The sequence below is a fragment of the Canis aureus genome, chromosome 14 (genome assembly GCF_053574225.1).
Source record: "Canis aureus isolate CA01 chromosome 14, VMU_Caureus_v.1.0, whole genome shotgun sequence".
Taxonomy (NCBI): Eukaryota; Metazoa; Chordata; class Mammalia; order Carnivora; family Canidae; genus Canis; species Canis aureus.
Genome location: NC_135624.1, coordinates 22,530,108 through 22,553,319, shown reverse-complemented (window position 1 = coordinate 22,553,319; position 23,212 = coordinate 22,530,108). Strand labels below are relative to the sequence as shown.

At 41.1% G+C, this 23,212-nt stretch overlaps 1 protein-coding gene across 1 annotated transcript in view; it reads left to right on the top strand.

Moving 5' to 3' along the window:
- The window catches only part of SNTB1 (syntrophin beta 1), a 239,037-nt gene that overhangs the window by 143,922 nt on the left and 71,903 nt on the right, over positions 1-23,212 (top strand). The gene's annotated exons all lie outside the window — the stretch shown is intronic.

Sequence of the window (23,212 nt, the reverse complement as noted above, 5' to 3'; positions counted from 1 at the left end):
AGTGAGAGGTTGGGTAGTTTGTCACACATACGAAGATCAGGAAAAATAACCTAAACACACATTGGAGCTTTTGCCTTGTGAGGTAAGAAAGTTGAAAAGGTTGCTGAAAAAGGGGGTTTCTGTGAGTTTTCATGAACCTGCTTATTAATAACATAATTATGTTCATTTACAAAAAGGAGCAATAGCAGCAAGGAGTCCTTAGTAACTACCAGGTGTAGACTCTTTTGATGTATTACCTTCTATTTTTCTGGATTCTTAAGCCAGTAGGCCCTGGGGTCAGGGAAAGGTCATCATTCATGAGTACCTATTTTGTGCAAGGCACACAGTACTAGGCAGGAGTGAAGTGTATAAGGATGAATGAAGATTTAATCTTTGTTCTCAGGGAAAACAGCTACTGTGGAAAGGACCTCGGGTCATGTTAACACTGTCACTCTGATTTCTCTTCCCAAGTTACATGATACGTTGAAGATAATAAAACTCACTTTGCAGCAATCTGTTGGGAGTTAACCCTTTTCCTCATTTCAAAGACTTGAGCCTTTGCCATTGTCCCTGGACCTGTTTGCTGTCCCTTGAACTTGAACCTGAGTGCTCAGGAACACTGGGCTTTTGGAACAGTCTGACCTCCCAGTGACTCACATTGTAATAGGGGGTAAATGGGAATAATGATTGTCACAATAAACAGTTTTCCTGCCAGTGAACCATGTCATCTGAGAAGGCCCAGTCAAACAGCCCTTGGAAATAATGTTTGAGCACAGCATTAGGCTGTTTTCCATCATTGTTCTTTGTTTGCACCAGTTCAGGTCACAAAAGTCAACACAGAGTGCGCTGTTTGATTTGGTGTTGTCCCATCTCTCACAGATTTCAATGAAATCTGAGAGACAATGCAGGTGGTGGTAGCACTAGGTGCATAATAGACAAAAACCACAGGTAGCTTCTCTTGACCTACATTCTGGGGTTCTTGACGAAAACAATACTGCAAATCTGGATGATGTCATTTTAGAAGTCGGTTCTAATACTCTACTTTTTACTTCCGCCAGATGTGAGAGGGATCTTTCCCACAGCAAATGACAGAGAGCTTAACTCAGCTTGAGCAAGAAAAGGGAAGAACTACTTTTGAGAATAGTGCCCACATATCAGCTTCAGGCATGGTGGGATCCAGGGATCCAAATAATGATGTTAGGCCTGCTTCTCCCTGCCCACTTCATTAGTTTACATTTAGGCAAGCCTTCGTCCTTGGTCCAACAGTTCCAGGCTTATGTTTTCCATTAGGGTCACCTGTGTCACTGAATAAAGGCCTCTTTGCTGCCATAGTTCCAACAGAAGTCCTGAGATTAAGCCCAGTGAAACTGACTTAGATCAGATGTTCAGCCTTGTGTTGTACTGAGATCAACGTCATCCAAGACATGTGCACTGAGAGATAAAGAGAGGTGGTTCTCTAATGGAAAGTTTGGCTGCTGTGCCAGCAACAGACTGAATGGATTCTGGGGAGGGCAGAGCAACAGGCATTACCTGCTATAGGAGGAGGAGAAGACTGGGATGAAAGATGTCCTTGCTTGGAGAGCGGCCTGAGTAGACTGGCAAATATTCTGGAGATTTCAGGGTGCTGGTAGGAAGTGGATGGCAAATTCAAAAGTGATGACTGGAAAGGATTTAATGAAGGGTTAATTTGTAAGGTGTGGTCAAGGTAAGGAAAATCAAGAAGAGATAGAGAAGCACTCCAGATCTCACAACAGCAAGAGGCCACTGCCACCCCTTAATCTGAAATGGCAAGGAAAAGGAGCAGTTACCTGAAGCTGGGAAGACTTGTAGCTGTAGAAAAGAACCACCACTAAGAGCTTTGGTCTTTGGGAAGGAAGCACAACCCCTGGGACCCCCATTCTTCCACTGATCTTCTGCTGGTATCTCCAGTATGGGAGGCTGATTGGAAGCCAGAGACAAGGGAGCCCCATTGATGCATTTTGATAAGCTCTGTCTCCAAAGGCACAAGCAGGGTGGAAAAGAGTGGACACTGGAGCTGGAGGGGCAAAGGGAGCTGTCCAGCACACACATCTCTCCACCTCCAAGTAACTGAGATGCTCTCAACAACTGGAAGTTCTTTTTTCTTTTCTTTTCTTTTCTTTTTTTTCATCTCTTTTAACACAAACTTCATTACCATTTGGATAGTTGGAAAATACCATTGTGTCATTATTAATGATGTTGAAATTTTTCCCAGAGGTTCCATTTTCTCACTTATAAGTTGTCTGCTTATCCCAAATTATCAGTAGACACATTATTAGGCATTCCCGTGGAGCAGTAATAAAGGCTCATAAAAAACTCTTTTTGTATTTAGAATAGTATTGTTCTTATAATTTCAGGTAACCATTACATATGTTTCTTCAAATTGTATTATGCATTGTATTCCTAATAGCAATAATGACTTACCATGGACAGTTATCAAAAGCAAGAATGTCTTTTATTTCCTTCAGCTTCAGAACTTCTCAAAAGATTACCATAGATCAAGTCCTAGGGAAAAAAATCCAAGCTGGAATCTTTTTTGATTAAATATTTAATACTGAATCCTAGTGTGGAGGCATACAAATGGTTTTCAGCAAAATGTTACAATGAATGGCAAATCCTTAATACTGTGGCCTTCTTATAATATCACAAATATCAGAGAATTTGCTTGGTATTTGTAAAGATATAAAGTGTGATCCTATATATATTCAACTGTAATTTACCTTAAATTGATGTCCTTTGTCTTTTCCTATTCTGTTAATCTTTGATTTTGTGATTAATAATAGCAGCTCTGGGACATGATTTGTACATATTAAATTTAATTTCAAATTTTTAGAACTGGTCTTTACATGATCTAAAACAATATGAAACAACAACAACAACTTCCCGTTTAAAATCCTGTCTGTGCTAATCCTAATACCTCCTCTATACTACACAGGAGGAAAACTTTATATTAATTCCATCCTTTCCCATGAGATGATCTGAGGACTGGAAGAATGGCTCCCACAAAATGGCTAGTCCTTGAGGCAATGGAGAGAGTTCAGTGTGCTCCAAGAGAGGAGAATGAACATGGGAAAAAGTGGAGATAATGGATTAATACAGCTTGTGGTGAAGGCACACTAGAGGTTGGTCTAAAGGGAGGTGAAGGTTCATCAAACATACCTGGTGCCTTGGATAGGCATCCAATTGTGGAAGATCTTGAAAGCTGGACAGATGACTTGAATTTGATTTGGTGGGCAATGGGGAACCTTTGTACAGTATCAGAGAGAAGAGACTCAGAGGTCATTGCTAGGGACTAAATGTTCTGTCCCCCCTAGATCCATATGTTGAAGCCCTCATCCTCAATGTGATGGTATTTGGAGGTTGGGCCTTTGGGAGGTAATTAGGATTGGATGAGGTCATAAGCATAGAGTGCCCGTGTTAGGATTGGTGCCTTTATTGGGGAAGAAGAGACCAGAGCACCCTCTCCCCACCATGTGAGGATATAGCAAGAAGGTAGCTTTCCACAGGCCAGGAAGAGGGCCCTCACCAGAACCCCATGTTGACACCCTGATCTTACACTTCCAGCCTCTGGAACTGTGAGAAATAAATATTTATTGTTTAAGCCACCCAGTGTATGGTACTCTGTTACAGCAGCCTGAAATACGTCAGTGGTCTAAACTGACCTCTTTGTACAGATGAGGAATCTGGGACCCAGAGAATGGAAAGTATTTTATCTTGAGTTGTACTCTATCTAAATCAAGGTATAGGAATAATTAGACAGTGGAACAATGTGGTGATATCATTGTTTCTTTAATTTTTAAAAGAATCTACTGCAGTTTATCCATTGCAATTGATTTTAATCTTTCCTTCTACTCTCATAGCCATTCTGTGGACTCCCTACCGTATCAAGGTCAACACTGGGCCAACAGCCTTTGAGCTGGGGCTTTTTTTTTTTTTTTTTTGGTCTCCTTCACTTCCTGGACCTCTGAACCATGACAGTAAGAGTCACAGGCCCTGTGCTGCTTTCCTGCGAGCACCCTCACCTGTAGATCGGTCAGATGTACTGATGTGATCTTTCCCTTGTTCTTATTGGCTTTAAACCTTTTACCTCCTTACAGGTAAAAGGAGGCCTTAAACCTTTTACCTCCTTACAAGCCCCAATCTATCCCACAGCCCCAAACATGGCTTTTAAGTCCTTGTTCTTTAATCTTTTTACAGTTGTTATTACTGAGATGTTTTCAATGGTCCACTTTCAGACAAAAGAAAAATAAGCTAAGTTCTGACTCTCTTGCTACTTAGAGAAACAGTAATAAACAGGGGATGACAGAATTGTTGGATTCTGTTTTTTGCTGTTCACCAGATGTTGCCTTTGCTTTACTTTGTTATCTTAGTTCGCAAACTATTTCTCGTTTGATTAAAAACACAACACAACACAGGGAAACAACAACAACAACAAAAAACCCAGTTGTGAACCCTGAGCTGCAAATTCAATTCTCAGCTTTCCTCATTTCCACTTCAGATTTTTAAAAATGGGAACATTTATATAGGCTGTGCCTCCCGGGGTGTTATTGGAGGAAGGGAAGTTGGTAATTTGTATTTATTGTGTGCCTCCTCGTCTGTCTCAGGCACTGTTCTTTAAATAATTCCTATCCTATAAGGCAAACTTGCAGAAGTTGAGTAACTTCACTCCTCCAGTGGGTGGCAGAGAAAGTGTGAGCCCTTCTTTCTAACTCTTAAGTCCAGAATTTTCCACCAAGCTGAGCTAATGAAAGGGACCCAGGGAACATGTGTCTATATGCATGAGACCACCAGAATCCAGAGTCAAAATGGTAAAACATACCAAAAGCATGGTTTTAGAACTAAGAGACAAATCTTATTTGTCTTTATGAAGATAAAGGGTGTCTTGATCAGCTCAGGCTGATTAAACAGAATGATAGACAGGGTGACTCATAAACAGAAATTTGTTTCTCACAGTTCTGGAGGCTGGAAGTCTGAGATCAGGGTGCCATCAGAATTGAGTACTGGTGAAGCTCTTCTGATTTATAGACAGTCTTCTTGTCGTTTCCTCACAAGGCAGAAATAGAGCAATGGTAGCTCATTTCTTTTTTTTTTCTCTCTCTCTTCTTCTTCTTTTTTTTTTTTTTTTTTTTAATTTATGATAGTTACAGAGAGAGAGAGAGAGAGGGAGGCAGAGACACAGGCAGAGGGAGAAGCAGGCTCCATGCACCGGGAGCCCGATGTGGGATTCGATCCCGGGTCTCCGGGATCACGCCCTGGGCCAAAGGCAGGCGCCAAACCGCTGCGCCACCCAGGGATCCCTCTTCTTCTTATAAGGACTCTAACCTTATCATGAGGGCTCCACCCTCATGACCTAATTACCTCCCAAAGGCCCACTGCAGATATCATCACATTAGGGCTTCAGCATATGAATTTGGAAGGGAAGGTATTCAGCCGATAGCGGTGGGGGGGTGGGGGGTGCTCACATACCAGGACACCCCCTATTAGCACAGCCCTTACTAAAATCTTTTCTCTCTTACCCGCTTCCCTCTGAATCTTGAACTGCTTTCATTTCTTCCATGACCCTTTAAAAGAAGAGATCCAAGAAGAAAATATTCAAGAAGAGGAGATTCAAGAAGAGATTCTCTCTTCTCTGTTCTGGTATCCATTCTTGATTATGTCATTCAACTACACCTCTTTGGCTGGTCCCAGCCTTATAGTCCACACAATAATCCTCTGCCTTTCTCCTCTTTCTTCCTGTTTTGTACTACAGAAGCCCAAGGAACAGGTGCAACAAAGACTGAAATGTGTTTGATAGGACAGGTTAGGAAAGACTAAAATACACACAGACACACACACACACACACACACACACACACACACACACAGTTGGCCTTGCTTTGAGTGTTTCCAATATCTATGAATTCAGTTATCATGGTTTAAGTATATATCCCCAATTTCTCAATAACGCAGTTCAAATTTCAGTTACTAGGGTATATTAACTGTAAGTAATTTTATAAAGTACAAACTTTGCTGTCAGCTTTTCATTCAGAAAGTCACTGTGCAAATAGCCAATGTGCATCATATTGTGACCAAGCACATGACTTTTCTCCCAATCTGTCAGTGATCGGTCACCACATGTCTATTCATTCACACACAGACTGCAAAGTGGGTAGTGGTGTTTCCTCCTTGTTTCCTGGTGATAAATCTGTGACATTTTATAAGAATGGATAATAGAAAGGGGGTGTTGTACAAAAAAGATGGGAGTATGGTAAAATGGAAGTATGATAAAATAATAATTATGGAAGTGAGCTTCAGATCAAACATAAATGAAATTATAGAAGAACTAGGTGACCATGGGAGCATAAGTGCTGGTGCTATTCAAGAGACTCTTGATAAGCAGCCAGAAATCAGTGAAGAAAGGATGAAGATGCCCCAGAAGAAGTGAGAAGCTTCATAGCTTGGGAATTCTCAGATACGTTTCACAATACTGAAAGTAGAAAGGAGAAAATGTTGCTGGCTGATCTAGACTTAGAAAGGAGTGGGCTGGCTTGTCAAGGCATGAAAAAGACGCTTACTCAGAATCCTAAGTTCTATGATGAAGAGAAGGCAACAAACACTGTTCACACCAGTCTCGAATTTTTGACAAGTAAAACACATTAATTCTCCATCTTTCTAATATTTTAAGGGCTAAATTACTAAGTAAATAGGTTTTACTATTTTTTCATTTCCCCATATATTTACCACTGACAGGCAGTTTTTAATTAAAAAAATGTGAACATCCAGAGAACAATACTAATTTTTCCAAGTGGTTGAGATCACTTAACATGGTTTCAGCTTGCACAGTCGTTTTGTATTGTCCAGCACTCCTGTGCAAAGGCAGAACTATTTCTCTCCATCTGTCCATCTCACCTGATATCTGTTTATCTATCCTATCCATCTCTATCTCATCCCTCTCTCCATCCATCCACCTCTATCCATCTCCCATCTATCACAATATTTTCCCTGTATCCTCACATAATTCACTAGACCATCATTAACTTTCAGTTCCAACAATAGCAATTTATTCATTCCTCCAAATTCCATGTAAATATAACCAACCAAGTAATTTCATTCTGTAGCTGCATTGCCCAGCTATCTTAGAGGAATCTCAAATGCAAATGTAAAATAGCCCTGGCCTGAGTAAAACAGGCTGCCGGTAATCAAGATCTTGACAGTGTAATTAAGGGAATGATATTTCTGGAGCCTCTAAATATATCAGCTCCACCATCTGCCTAAAAATCACCTACGTAGGAATTTCCCACCACTTCTTCCAGGGAGAAAATAGTCTCTGACCTGAGGGAACTCCCATCTGATAAATAGAAATAGAACTACTGTCCAGGCTATCCCTGACTTGCATCATCCCTAAATCAAGACTGTTTGTTAGGCTAGGAAACACAGACTGTTAATGCAATTAAGTGCTAATGGGCCTGTTGTGCTGCTTTAAAAGGCAGTCATCAAGTTCCTGAGTGAATCACCTTTGAGATGGAGCAAGACGGAGGAAAACCCGGCAACAGCTTGGTTATCATCCTGTTAGTCTTTCACTACAAGTGTTCAAAGTAAATGTGCCAGTGTAAATGTAATTCACATTGTCCCCATGTTGCATTCTCTGAAATATCAGGGATCTAAAATTGGGTTAGGTGGGTGTTAGAGAGGCAGCTATAAGGGAAGCAGGGAAATATGCCCACTTTTCTGCGTGGCTTCACAGTGCAAGTTAGCCAGCGCCCAAGGTGGACACATCAGCACTGCCCATATAAGAGAAACAGGGCATGTACATTTTGTTCTCATAGGCTGATTCCCACAAATTCATTTGAGCCCTGCTTGATCTCTTTGGAGGGGTGTGTAGAACTCAAGATTGAAATAGCTCCCTGTGCCTGGTTGCATGGCCAGCACACTCTGCCAAACTTCATCTTCTTGATCATTGCAGATCGCCTTACTTTTATGAGATAGATCTTTCCAGAACCCCCCTTTAGTAAAGAAAAAAGGATTTTACTGTTGATTTCCATTATTTGATTATTCTGATCGCCTCCTATTCACCCTGTTGGTGAGGGACAGATCCTTACCACAAGGAACAGGAGACAGCAGAGCCCATGACACCAAACACTGGACAGAGGAGCCTGGCTGTAGCTCATTAGCCCTATTAACTCAGAGCCTAGGGAGGATGCTACAAGCCTTGCAGGACCATGTAGGGTTTACTAGCGGGCAGAGGGAAACAGCCGGGACTGTGGGACAGGCCTTGTAGTAACAAGTGGGTGAGATGCTGTCTGGTTTCCATGGGAGTATGGGATTGGCTTGTGTGAATCATTTTACAGGCTGTCAGAGAAGTAAAACCCATTAGATTAAGGCCTACAGAGAGTACAGGGATCTAGGGTGGTGGGCATTTTGGATGATAGTAGGAGCCCTGGGAGGCTCAAAGATGTCAAAGTAGCACATGAAGTTTTAGGCCTTATACTACATTGATCAGTGTCTTGGGATTCGTTAGAAGACTAGTTGGAGGGATCCCTGGGTGGCGCAGTGGTTTAGCGCCTGCCTTTGGCCCAGGGCGCGATCCTGGAGACCTAGGATCGAATCCCACGTCGGGCTCCCGGTGCATGGAGCCTGCTTCTCCCTCTGCCTATGTCTCTGCCTCTCTCTCTCTCTCTCTCTCTGTGACTATCATAAATAAATAAAAATTAAAAAAAAAAAAAGAAGACTAGTTGGAGAGGGAGATTCTTGGGGAGGGATTTAATGAAGGAGGACACTCGGGAGAAATCTGAAAGGCAATGGGTAAAGCAAGAGAAGTAGGAGAAAGAAGCTAAACAAAGATGTGGTATCAGCTAGAGTCTAGCCTCATCCCAACCCCACAGAGGGATCTGGAGCATGAAAGGCAGCACAGAGCCCTCCACCTTATGCTTTGGAGTTGGGATTTTATATCCCTGTAGGGCTCAGCCCCTGGCTATGGACTACTTTGCAGGTAAAGAGAGGCCACTTCTGTCTGCCAGGGCCAGTTCTCTAGAGGAAGAGGCAGCTTATACTGTGGGCAGTCATTATTCACATCAGGTCAAGTTTGAATTCTCCAGCCCTAGAATTGATTTTTGGCAGAAAACCAATAATATCTACTGTAATCATTGGTGTGTTCATGTGGGAAAAAAACATTCCAGCCCATGTATATAGGATCTTCAAATGGCAAAGAGATACAGACAGTAGCCAGTCTGTGACATGCAGATGCCTATAGCCACCACCTAGAAGTTTCCTTTTATTTACAACTATATTCAAATTCTGGTAATTCACCTTGGCATTTACTCATAACTTTCGTCCCTTGCACCACAGAAGAATTATTTTTTAATGCTTTGAAATTCCCATTGTCATTTGCAGAGTCCCTTTGCAGCCTCACATTTTTGGCTTGGGCTTTTTATGACTTCTAATAGGACTAGGCTGTAATATTGCAAATGGAATGCAAATTAACATGTTTCATTTTTCATTGTGAAACTCTTTCAAGTTTGTATTTTCAGGTTTTGGAAGCTGAATCAAAGTGATTAAGTTTGAAGTCCTTTATTGATTTTATATAGAACTAGGAAGAAATACAGATGCATTCAGTGTTCTAGAATCTGATTTAGGAACATCTATATTGACATAGGGCCTGAGTCAAGATGAAGATGAGGGTCTTTATGGAATGTCAGAGGTCAAGCAGGATTTTCAGAATTACACTTACTCATTTGCCTTTCATAATGATTCAGGTATACAACCTTGCAGATAAAGGTGGCCATTTCTTATTTAAGCCTGTTCCTCCAGCGTCTAGACAGTGTCTTATGTTGTCAAATGAGTGAGTCAGTGGACTAGTGGTAGTTGCCAGAAACATATTCCATGTTACCAGTAGACACTGTGATAGAATTCTCTGAGAATAAAGTACAATCTCACTTTGAATGTTCAACATGGCTTTGTTGGAAGAGGGAAGGAGCAGCCCCAGGCACCTGGCCCTCATTTCTCGGTTCTAAAAAAACATCTTTCCACATGAGCATTCTCAAACTATGAACTCAGTATAACTTAGGGATTTCCTTGTTTGAAAGTGTCAATTTTCTGCATTTTCCATGAGGTCTTTGAATGGCTATTATGTTTTATGAATTTATCATCCTTCCTAATGAGGAAAACACTCAATTAGAAGTCAGAAAATGAAAGCTCTAGACTCAGGTGGCTAGTTGCTGTTGCCCCCAGTAAATAACAGAATTCAGATGCACACCTTACTCATTCCATGGGTTCTGAAAATCAGATTCTTACAGAGCTCTAGAGCTAGGAGGGACCAAAAAAAAAATAACAGAATATGAATTGGCCATTTTATGTTACTTGATATGTAGCTAGAATCATGTAGCTAGTTTGCATGAAATGTGAGACTAAAATTCACACGTCTCTGATTTCTGGCCTAGGGCATAATTTGCACCTCTCCACCTCTCCATCCATGTAAAGTGTCCTAAGAACAATTGAGAATCATGCAAATATACAGTCCTTTCATTGCTGTTCTGCCACTGGGGGTTGTGGTAGCCTGCTGGTCTGGAACTTTGGTGAGATGGGAGTTGGGATAGAGATTAGGAGTACCTTCTAGAGAAGATCAAAGGATAAAAGAGATTTCTGAGAAAATAAGAGAATGAAAGAGTGGCACCTTGGGGAGCATCAGAAGAAGGCCAGAGGAGAGTTGTTTTCTGGTCATGATGACCCACTGACCAAGGCCTCTCTTGCCCTAATTAGAAGGGACACTTGTCATGAGAGACTTCTAGAATAGCAGGAGCAATGCTTTTATTACACTTGTCAGTCAAGAGACTTTATTTTGGCTCACAATACATGTGGCTATGGGGTTCATCTACCTCTCCATCCTCCCTCCCCTACCCCACACTGCCCCATCCCGCATTTCTTCTTTGCTTCACGTACAGACAAAATCTTGTGTGAACCATACTCTGGTTCTTCTTACAAACAAAATCTTGTGTGAACCATACTCTGATTCTTCTCAGTTACAGGCTCGCTAGACTCCTTACTATATCTCCTTTTCCCTAGTTAGCCATCTACTTTAGGGCTGCCTTCTGCTCATTAGCAGTAATGGGTTTGAAAGGGAGAAATGCAAATCAACTCAATCTTTATCAGAGGTATTGGGAAAAAAATGTGTCGGGGGACTCCATCAGTGAAGGTGCAGCATGTAGGCATGTCTGTGTTTCACAAAAACTTCAGATGAACATTTTGTTTTGTGTACCCAGATATCCCAACACAGACACACAACATAAAGACAACCCAAAGTCAATAGTGTCAGTGCTCAGAACACACAAACACCCTTAGTCTGTGTGTGTGTGTGTGTGTGTGTGTGTGTGAACACAGTGGGCACTGTCATTGTCTATATCTTAATCTTAGCTAAGGTAAATTTGGGGAACCTGGGAATAAGGTTGGAGACAAATAAATCCAATAAGAACTAACTGAATGAATGTGTAGGAGGCAGGGTGAGGGTTGTGATGAAGCAGGATATAGAAGGGAGAGCAGGACTTTGGATGGGGACCTACCTGGATTTTAATCCCTGCTCTGTTGCTTACTGGTTAAGTGATGATATGCAAGTTCTTTTTTTTTTTTTTTTTAAGTCTTTGAGCCTTTGTGTCTATAAAAAAAGACATTAATACCTCAAAAGAGAATTTCTATGCTTTAAATGAAATATTTCATGTTGATGTCTGGCACAGGGCCTGGTACATAGCAGGCAGTAAATTGAAAGCAGTAGAAGGCAGCAGTCAGCTCTTGAGCTTGCACATTTTGTTGGAAAGGTAGTTCTCTTTTCTAAGCAATAGTTTTGAAGTGGGATTTATATTGAAGCCTTTAGAAATCCACAAATCTGTGAATTCTACTAAAACATATGTATTTATTGTCTTTTATTAAATGTAAAAAGGATTTGCACTGGTCCTTTCACCAAGTTACAGACTTACTTACCTAATTGGCACAGAGCTACCAAATCAGTATTTTGTTGTTTAATTTAGCTTTAACTTCTGTTTTCCAGCAGAAAACCATCACTTTCGTTATCAGTACTATCATTTGCGTTCTTAGGCCATTTTCCAAAAAGAAACAGAGTAGAGTGTACACGTATAGTGTGCGTGTCTTTAATGATGTCAACCGAAAGAAGAGCCCCCAGTGACAGGTCTGTGGAGGGCAGTCAGCCTGCGTGTTCAGAACTGTCCCACAGCAAAATTACAAATGACTGCAAGTCATCAGCATTCAGGATCACGCACAGTAACAACTGTATTAAATCCATGAAGGCCAAAGATCTACTGCATGTGGTAGATTGAAAACTGAGTAAAAATATATACCTAACAATAGTGCTGCCAAAATGAGGAAGGGAGGAAAAAACAGTATAAATTGTGGTTTCTAGGGAAAGCTTGATGGGGGAAAAAAAATCATCAGACTTGTGTTGGTCCTCAAAAAAGTGAAAAGATTTGTATTTAACCATTAATTTCACAAAGAATGTCCTTAAATAAAGGAGCTTATTACATGATGCCTGGGAAAGAGGTCGTAAGTTGTAAGTACACTGAACTGTAAATCGATCTCAATTTCTCTGTAAGCAAAATATACAATTCATATATATGTATAATTTTAACTAAGACCCTATTATCAACCTTGTAGAGTAATGTCATATTTCACCAAGTATAAATTATAAAAACACCTTTTTAAAGTTTATATAAATGATTAAAGCAATAAATAATTATGAAGTTTAAATAACTAAAGGTCTAAAAATGAATTTCAAGCAAATATATGGAATAATGTATTCATAATTCCTGTTTTTTTCCTTTCCCTAGAAGAGATCAGAAGTTGAAGGAACAAGTGTTTATTCAAAGTTAGGTTGAATACATAAATTTGAAAAAAAAAGAATATATAAATTTGTATTTTGTTGTTTTCTCCATTTTATATTGAAATTTTTTTTTCTTTGAGAGAGAGGGAGAGAGAATGCACACATGGATGCACGCACCATGCACCAGTGGGGCAGGGGAAGGGCAGAGAGAGAGAATCTTAGGCAGACTCCATGCCCAGCTCAGAGCCTGACATGGGGCTCATTCTCAGGACCATGAGATCATGACCTGAACCAAAATCAAAATCAGACACTTAACTGACTGAACCACTCAGGCACCCCATGTTTAAATTTTTCTTGTAATAAACAGGACCTTAAAAATAATTGCTAGTCATTCAGATTTCTGGAAACATCACCCTGCACCCTTAATATTATTCAGGGAAAGCAGATCTGAGAATTGTAGAAGTCCCCTTCTTCTGGCACTTGGCTTTCCACCATTGGACACTTTTCTATGTTGTTTTTCCTCCATTTCAAGCTTAATGGCTTTACCTTGAATAACTGGATTGAAAGATAATTTTATCTCGGGGCGCCTGGGTGGCTCAGTGGTTAAGCGTCTGCCTTCGGCTCAGGGCGTGAGCCTGGAGTCCTCGGATCAAGTCCCGCATCGGGCTCCCTGCATGGAGCCTGCTTCTCCCTCTGCCTGTGTCTCTGCATATCTCTCTCTGTGTGTCTCTCATGACTAAATAAAATCTTTTTTTAAAAAAAGGTAATTTTATCTAGAATCTAACAGCTATAAATCCAGAATGTAACTGTCACAGGAATCTGTTTTTACTTCATCTTTTAGGGGTTGGGTATCTTTTTAAGGAATTTAGTGATTCTTAAAAACAAATGTGTGATTGGTTATTTGCTCATTCACTTGATAAACATTACTTAGTACTTACACTTCATTTATTCAGTAAATAACCTTTGAGTACATATAATATGTGAGCAGGTTTAAGTACTGGGAATAAAGCAGTGAGCTAATCAGACAAGTTCCTTACTGCAGTAGAGCCTACATTTTGGCAGATGAGATGGAAGATACGCAAGAAAACAAACAATCCAGATACAAGTGCTATAAAGGGAATGAGGACTGTGAATGTAAGGAGCTAGGGGAGTTCTTCTAGATGATTGTTTATAATGGACAAGGCAGTGGATTGGAAATACCAAGATGTTCTCAAGGAACTCACAGACAAATGAGAAATATAGACGTGGAAACTAAGAATTGCAGACATACATATTCTAAATTTCTAAGTTGAACCTGCGAGGGCTCATAGGAAGAAATCTGCTAATTGGGCCTAGGAGGATTAAGAAAGGAATTAAGTGGAATCTTAAAGATCAGGAAAAGGATGACTTTCTTGGTAGCAGAAATTGCGTGTGCAAAAGCTTCAAGGCACATAATGCATGGCCTCATTTAAGAACAGCTATTAATCTTGGGTGGCTGGAGCACTGAATATATATATTCAGGTGATGCTGTCTTTCTTAGCAACACCCTTAGGCGGTTGTACCTTCACTTATATGCTGCCGTATTGTATTTTTAGAATTCTTCTTTAGAATTGCCTTCAAAGACAATATTTCTTAGTATGAAAATCTGCGTTAGAGTCACATGGGCATCCCTCTTGGTCTGAATGTATTCTCAGCTCTCTTGGTTTTTCCCTTTCACCCGGTTTGGTTCAGCTCCATACCCTCCATCCCTTTAGACAATGGTTCCTGCTCCTCAGAGCTAGATACCTGAAGGTGAGTGTCGAGCCTTGGAATATAGCTGGGCATAGCATTGTGCCAACAGAGGCTGACCCAGGGACATCATACCCAAAACGCATAAGGAAGTCGAATGGCATAAATTCTTAAGGAAAATCACTCAAGGGATCCCTGGGTGCAGCGGTTTAGTGCCTGCCTTTGGCCCAGAGCATGGTCCTGGAGTCCCGGGATCGAGTCCCGCATCGGGCTCCCTGCATGGAGCCTGCTTCTCCCTCTGCTTGTGTCTCTGCTTCTCTCCTTTTCTCTCTCTCTGTGTTTCTCATGAACAAATAAATAAAATCTTTTAAAAAAGAAAATCATTCAACAACATTTGTGAGTACCTACCACTGGGCCAGGTTCTACTCTTAGTTCTACTGAGTCTCACTAATTAATTCCATCTTCACCCAGTAATGTAAATCTGCACATTTATGACTTCCTTTTACAAAGCAGGAGAACCGTAGCATATTGTTTCTTATGAAATATAGCCTAGGGCCTTATGTATTAGAGCCAAATAGATTTAGAAGGGAACACTTCAGTGTCTCTCGACAAAAATGTTCTTCCTTGATATCTTATGAACTACCGAAGTTATAATAAACAATTGTCTTGATCTGTTTGGGCTGCTATAATAAAATACCATACTGTAGACTGGGTAGCTTATAAATAACAGAAATGTATTTCTCATAGTTCCGAAGGCTGGAAGTCCAAAATCAGGGTGCCAGCATAGTCAGGCAAGGGCTGTCTTGCAGACTGCGGACTCAGTGTTGTGTCCTCACAGGAGGAAGGGGTGAGGGAGCTCTGTGGCATCTCTTTTATAAGGGCATGAATTCTATTCATGTGGGTTCCACCTTCATGACCTCATCACCTCCCATAGGCCCCACCTGTTAATACTGTCACCTTAGGGATTAGGTTTTTCAGCATATGAATTTTAGGGAGACACAAAAATTCACACCGTGGCAACAATGAAATATTTGTATTTGGGCTTTATGAAGCGATTTCATGTTTGTTTCCCTTAGCGCTCCTGGGAGTGCACTGATTCTAGACTATCAGGGCACAAGTGAGTTCTGTTCTCTTGATGAGTGAACACATGCCTGTGTGCAGGTGTGCCTGGTTCTGGTTCAGAGGTGTGGCCCACCTGGCCCCGCATGAGCCACATTCCCTTTCACGAAGGACACACACCATCCGAGATGTTGTACGTGCCTCGTGGTTGTCATGGTGCAAAGTGCTTATTGGGGTTCTGCCAAGAAAGGTGTGATCATTGAGAATAAAAGCTCCTCTTTGAATCATACTGACAAGAAAGCTGATTCTCAGTGTCAGAGTGATTAGTTTGACCTTTCATTTTTAAGTGGTTTTATGAAAATGTGAGCCTTGCATGCTCTATGATTTTAAACATGGAGATTTTGTTTTGTTTTGTTTCTTCTTGTTCAAACGAGGCCTACAAAACTCAAGCCAATCTTAAACACCCATGTTGGGTTAGGTAATCATCTCCCAAATCACCAGCTGCTGGTGGTGTGTACTCATTGTTCACCCTTCAAAACGGAAACCTGGTACTAAAAGCATGACAGTCCTACCCAAAATGTCCTATTAGATCATAACTTAGAAACATGACAGGTAGGGAGATCTGAGGAAGCCTTTCTTTCTGAATGTAATTTTCCTGCTCCTACTAAAGTTTGTTGTCCTCCAGGAGGGTTGATAGGAAGTGCACGAGCAGTATTTATGACATATGCTAGGGGGTGCTATTAGAGGCCCCACTCTGGGGAGGACAGTTAGGGTTTGTTTTTTGTTTTTTTTTTTAAGATTTATTTATTTGGGAGGAAAGAGACAAGATGGCAGAAGAGTAGGGGTCCTCGTTTCATCTGGTCCCCTAAATTTAGCTAGATAACTATCAGACCATCCTGAACACCTATGAATTGAGCCCGAGATGTAAAGAAAGAATGGCTGGAACTCTACAAATAGAAAAGTGACCAGTTTCTGCAAGGACATGGCAAGAAGGCAGCCATCTGCATGCCAAGAAGAAAGGTCTCATCAGAAACCATGCTGGCGCCTTGATCTCAGATGTCCAGCCTTTCCAGAACTATGAGAAAATAAATGCCTGTTGTTAAGAAATATATATATACATATATATATGTATATATATATTTGTTTATTTGAGAGAGGGGGAGAAAGAGAGAGAGAGAGCAAGTGCATGAGTGAGCAGGGGGAGGGGCATAGGGAGAGAGAGAGAATCCTGAAACAGACTTCCCACTGAGCACGGATTGGGGAGCCGGATGTGGGGCTCTATCCCAGGACCCTGGGGTCAAGACCTGAACCAAAACCAAGTGTCAGCTGCTTAACTGACTGAACCACTCAAGTGCCCCAGAACAGTTAGTTTTTAAAGAGCTGTTTATTACTAGCTCTTTAGTAAGAGCTAAAGGAAGCAATTGGTAGGAAAGAAAGAAGAACAGAGGAAGAAAAGGAAGGAAGAGAGGGAGGAAATAAACAGAAACAAACACATGCTATAATCATTTTACCTCCATTAGATTTAAACCAGATTATGTCATTCAAAGGATAGAAATAACAGTTGGATTTAGAGACATGCTCTAAATCTTTTAACCCTGACCTTGGGGCTGCTTGCTTGGATCCCTGATGAATGGTGAATGGTCACCTTGATTTGATATTTCCAGGTTTGATTCCTGGAAATATGATAATGCCACTCGTTTTCATATGTTTGGCGATAAACCCAATACATTCCTCATATGAGCAGAAAGGCGCATCGGTAACCGTGAAGGCCCGTGGGTCCTGCAAACAGGATTTTTCCTCCCCTCAGTTTTTAATGAGGCTCCATATTTGTCGCTTTCCCCAATGGCTACTTGGAGCACATTGCACTCAGTACGTGCTCTAGAGCTGATGCCAAGCTGCTGACCTCTGCATTTGATGAAGCCTCAGCTGAGACTCCGACCCAAGCTCCAACATATTGTTGGATCCATCATGTTGATTCTTGGCTCTGATACTAACATCCAGCTAATGAGTTGCGTGGTGTACATATTAGGCCGGGCTCTGGCAATGCTAACACCAGACGCACAATGAGATGAAGTTGGGAGGAGGGCAGCAAGACGCCCAGTGCCCTGGCGTCTTACCAGATGTGAGCAGTGAGAAAAGCTGTGTTGCAGAGTCACCATTTCGTAGCTTATGGGAAGTGATAAGCAATCAGGCGGTGGAAAAAACATGCTGTCTTATGTCTCCTTTTAAATAAAAAAAAAAAAATCCCTCCACATCAGAGAGGTGCTTTATGAACTGTGAAATGGGAAGGAAAGTTGAAATGTTTAAAGAGTCAGGTAATAGCTTTTATTATCAAAGGGAAGCTGACTTCCAGCCCTGCTATTGAGTAACAGTAGATTTAAGACTTTCATGCAGGGCCATGTGGCACTGACCACAAGGACACTGGTGATATTTCAAGGCAGTGCTGTGTTGTCTAGTTCCTTTTTTTTTTTTTCCAGGAGACAAGGCCAGAGCCAGGGTACAAAAGGGCAGGCTACTCTGGTCTGAGAAGCAATTTTTCAAAAGGCAGTTGCACACAAACATTTCTACCAGCACATTCTGTGAAACATAATACTGTGCCAGAAAAGGAGTTGTGCCTTTTTATTGCACCCAGAGTTCCTGGCACGGTTACTGGTTCCTAGTTCAAGACACATCTGTTGGACTATGAAGGAGCTATGAAAATTGGTTGTAAAAGCCACGCTACTAAAGATGGCTATTTGAGTTTGGGTGAAGTACTTCTCTTAAATTTGTTCCAGATGCTTCATTTTACAGATGAGAAAACTGAGGCAAGGGAAAGATAAATGGTTTTGTACTACATTGCATAGCTTCCCCTAACCCCTAAGGTTATATGGGAAAGAAGAGTACCCATGTTGGTGCCCTGGAAAAACAGTGGACTCCAAACCCAAGGACCCAGTTCTGATGATCACACTGCTTTTATGAGCTCTTTCTTCTTAGGTGACCTATTGCTAGTCTCTCTGAGCTTCTGCATCCACTCGTGGAAACGATAATGGTAGTTATGCATTTGAAGGCACTTCGTAGACTGTAGAGCCCCATATAAATGTAAGTGATTATGAATTTTTCAAGACACTGTTCTCCAAACTCTGTGGTTACCGGGTTTTTCTGAAGGGGTCATGTGAGAGTAAAGGAAGGAATGGAATCCATGACCAAATGACTTTGAAGTAAATGTTATATTTTGCCATTAATATTTTGCTTATATTAAAGGCTCTGAGAAGCCCTGATGTAAAGAAACCCATTAGAACGTGTTAAACATCGTGGTTCTCAAAGCAGTCTCAACCATTATAATGTCCCATCTTTACCCACGTAGAGACAGACGTGAAGAGTGTCTCATACTTATTTTGTATGAATGTCAGTAAATGTTATATTCCTTCATTCACCATCACTGATTGAGCTTCTGGTGAGCAAATAGCAGCACTATGGCGTTTCTCTAAAGCGTTGTACGGAGCTTCATCAGAACCGCCCAGAGGGGCAGCCCCGGTGGCACAGCGGTTTAGCGCCGCCTGCAGCCCAGGGCGTGATCCTGGAGACCTGGGATCGAGTCCCACATCAGGCTCCCTGCATGGTGCCTGCTGCTCCCTCTGCCTGTGTCTCTGCCTCTCTCTCTAGCTGTGTCTCTATGAATAAATAAATAAAAATCTTAAAAAAAAAAAAAAAAAAGAACTGCCCAGAGAGAGAATGGTGCTAGGTAAAAATGTAGCTTTCTGGGTCCTACCCCTAAGCTGCTGAATCAGAATCACTCCAGGGGGTGAGGGCCTGGGAATATGGATTTCCAGCCAGTCCTGCCCAGAAGATCCTGATGCACACTAAGGTTTGAGAATCACCCCTTTATACTCTGCTAAAGAAGACTTAGTTACTCTGGCTTTGTGAGTTACTAGCTGTGTGACCTAGGCAAGTCACTCTCATGTGTCTAAACTCCATTTTAAGAAAAGTGAAAAGGGGTACAACCACTTCATAAAGGCTTTGTGAAGATTAAACGCTCTGATGTATTCAAAATGCTAATTACATCTATCTTCATCCTTTGGGGCTGGTATACCCAAATTAACAGAGACTGGGTGGCTTATAAACCACAGAAATGCATTTCTCGGCAGTTCTGGAGGCTGGGCCTTTAAGATCAGGGTGCCAGATTGGTAGGGTGGAGGCCTTCTTCTGGGTGGCAAACATCTCCTTGTATCCTCACATGGGGAAATGTGGTGGTGGGGGTGCATGGGATCTCTTTTATAAGAGGACTAATCCCATTCATGAGGCCTCTACCCTCATGACCTAATCACTTCCCAAAAGCCCCCCTCCAAAAACCATCAATTTGGGGATTAGGATTTTAACATATGAAGTTTGGGGAGACATAAACATTTAGACCATAGCAATATCTGCTATAAGGAGATCTTATTAATGGTGATAATAGCTGCTGCTGTTTATTATTGTTGTTGCTGTTGTGATTACCAGGACCATTCTACAGATTGAGATATAAAATAATCATGATCACTTTCCTTGAGTGCTCTGTCCAGCCCTGGAGTGAAATTTTAGCAGTCAGCTACAGACACCATGATCTAGGTGCTATAGGGGCGACATCTAATGGAAAGCCCAACACTCACTGTTTGGAGGGATTCATGGAAGTCTGTACAAAGAAGATATTTAAGTTGACCTTGAAAGAGTTGTCATTAGGTAAAAACCAACCAACCTCTCTAATAAACAGAAGAAAAAAAACATCCTATGAGTCCATCAAACCTGAAGGAACATTGCCACATAGCTGGCAGTGCCTTTTTAGTAACTATGTGAGTTGGCTTCGCATCACTTCATGTCTCAGAGGTCATTATTCTTTCTCTGATTTAATTTTCTTCACAGATTGTTATAGCGAATTTTTTTTATTCTTAAAAAACCTTTGCAAATATTCAGGAATAATTTAAATTAATAATCCTAGTTTCTTTGTTGACTTTTTTTCTCCCCCCTAGGGCTTCTAATTACTATTTGATAACTTTTAATTTTGCTATTTCTCTCTCTTTTCCTCTCTTGGTTATCTCACCAATAGGTGGCTAAAAGTGACCATGAAGAAAGACATAATTAATTCCAAGCTTAGTGGTGGATGGGACTAAGAACAACTGGCATTAATTTCATAAGTGTTCTGTTTAGCATTATTAAGAAAATTCAGCAAATTTTACTTGATTGTTTGCCAGATGATTGGTCTTGCTCAAGGGTGTTTGTGGGCTATAAATGCAAAACACAGACCCTGGCCTCAAGTAGCTGATTTATAAGCTGATTAATGAAGGAAATGACAATGTGAGAAGTTTCCAAATCAAGCAGTGATCCACAGAGAAAATGTGCAAGGCAAAACACAATTCTATTCAATTAAGTAACTGTAGAAGTCTTTCTGTGTTAATGAGTTACCTATGAAATCAGGTGGGCTGTGTACATTGATCCAGCCTCATGGAGTATTCCCAAAGAAAAGATTTGGGTGGAAAATATGACTTTAGTAAAGTTTCACTGTTGGCACCCTGAGGGATGCATATTTTCTCATGGGGCAGCAGATCTGTGCTATGGAGCCAATTTTTCAAGTATTTTCTACAAAACTTGGGAAACATCAGGGAGAGCAGTGGCCCAGCCTTGCTGGAGTGGTCATGCACAGGGACATGTAACGAGATAAATTGAGACACATCTCTTCCCTCCTCTGCAAGCAGAAAAGAAGGAAGAATAAATGAGAGGATTGATTTGGTTTGGTTTTTAGTCATTTTGGTGATTTAAAAAATAATAATTTTTCTGGGACTCCTGGGTGGCTCAGTGGTTGAGCATCTGCCTTTGGCTCAGGGCGTGATCCTGGGATCCAGGATCGAGTCCCGCATTAGGCTCCCCACAGGGAGCCTGCTTCTCCCTCTGCCTGTGTCTCTGCCTCTCTCTGTGTGTCTCTCATGAATAAATAAATAAAATATTTAAAAATAAATAAATAAAAATAAAAATTAATTTTCTTTTTAAAAATTCATATGTGCTCATTGTGAACACTATTTTCCATTCATTTTTCAATATGATTATGGATTTTGCAAGAGTGGCTCCCATGAGGATGGGGGTGGCAGGATAGATTGGGACTGCTAACTTGAGTAGTAGCTGTCACAACCTGAGCTGAAGGCAGATGCTCAACCACTGAGCCACCCAGGTGCCCTACTTCTTCAGTTCTTGTGTGTGTGTGTGTGTGTGTGTGTGTGTGTGTGTGTGTGTGTGTAACAAGAGTCCTTGTCTTATTCTATGTGTATGGCTTTAAACATAGAATAACTTTAAACAGACTTCTACACGTCTATCTTTTCTTGTATGATGGTGCATTTTACGGGGGCCTCCATCACAAAGTACCACAGACTGAGTGGCTTAAACAACAGAAACTTACTTTCTCATATTTCTGAAGGTTAGAAATTCAATATAGGTGTCAGTTGCTTTCTTCTGAGACCTCTCTTTGGCTGTAGGTGGCTTTCTTCTCCCTGTATCCTCACATGTTTTTCTACCTGTGTGTGTCTGTCTCCTAATCTACTCTTCTTATAAGAACAACAGTTCTAGTGGATTAAACCCCACTCTAATGACCTCATTTTACCTTAATTGCATCTTTAAAGATCTCCTGTCTCCAAATATAATCACATTCTTAGATACTAGGGGTTAGGACCTCAGCATGTGAATTGAGGGGCCAGCAGAGACACAGTTTAGCCCACACCCTAAGTGCTTAGTGGTCCAAGAACCCCATGTGATGTGTCTGTTAACTGATTCTCATGGAGGATTTTTAGCACATGTGCTTTGAAATTTTGGACTGTGAGCTCATCTCCACTGGGTGTTTAACTGTGGGAATTCCATGTATGTGGGTTAGAGGTGTGTCCCTACAGAGCAGCTTTATCCAGAAGGATCTTCCAGGTGTTGCCAGAGTTTCAGTGGCACAGGCCAGTGTTTATGATAATTACCCTGCTTGGGGTTTCCTGGATCATGTAGGCTGTAGAAATATCAACTCAGGTCCTCATGAATCCTCTCAACCTGTGGTTATAAAGCATCAGAGAACTTTTATCCTATTCAAATTATAGGATGCTGTGAAGACAGATTTTTTTCTCTCTACTCTTTGACTACCTGTGAAGCCCTTAAAAGGTTCAGATTTATGCATAGACATCAATTACAGCCTCTCACCTTGTAGGCATGGCCACCCACAGAGTCACACAGTAGCTAATCCTAAACGATGCTAAGAGCTATTTTGGGTTATGGAGACCAATTACCTCTCCTTCATTCTATCCCAGCTGGGCCATAGCATCAACTCATTGCTTCACATCACTTCCCTCTTTTTTTCTTACACCTGAGGCTTTCAGGTATTCGTTCATCTCAGATTTTATCCAGCAAGTTTAGATGTTTGTAAAGGATTTTCAACAGGAAGGATTACTCCAACATTAAATTTAATTCAGCATTAAAGGATTTTAACACAAAGATTTTCAAGACATCTAGTCTTCCATTACCAGGGTGCAAAGTTAGGTGGTGGGTTTATTGAGATTGCTTTAAATTTATAGATTAACTTAGGGAGGGCCATATCCTTATGATAATGAATATTCCCTTCCAAGAACTGGATATTTGTTTAGATTTTCTTTATGTCTCTCCATTAGGCTTTTAGAT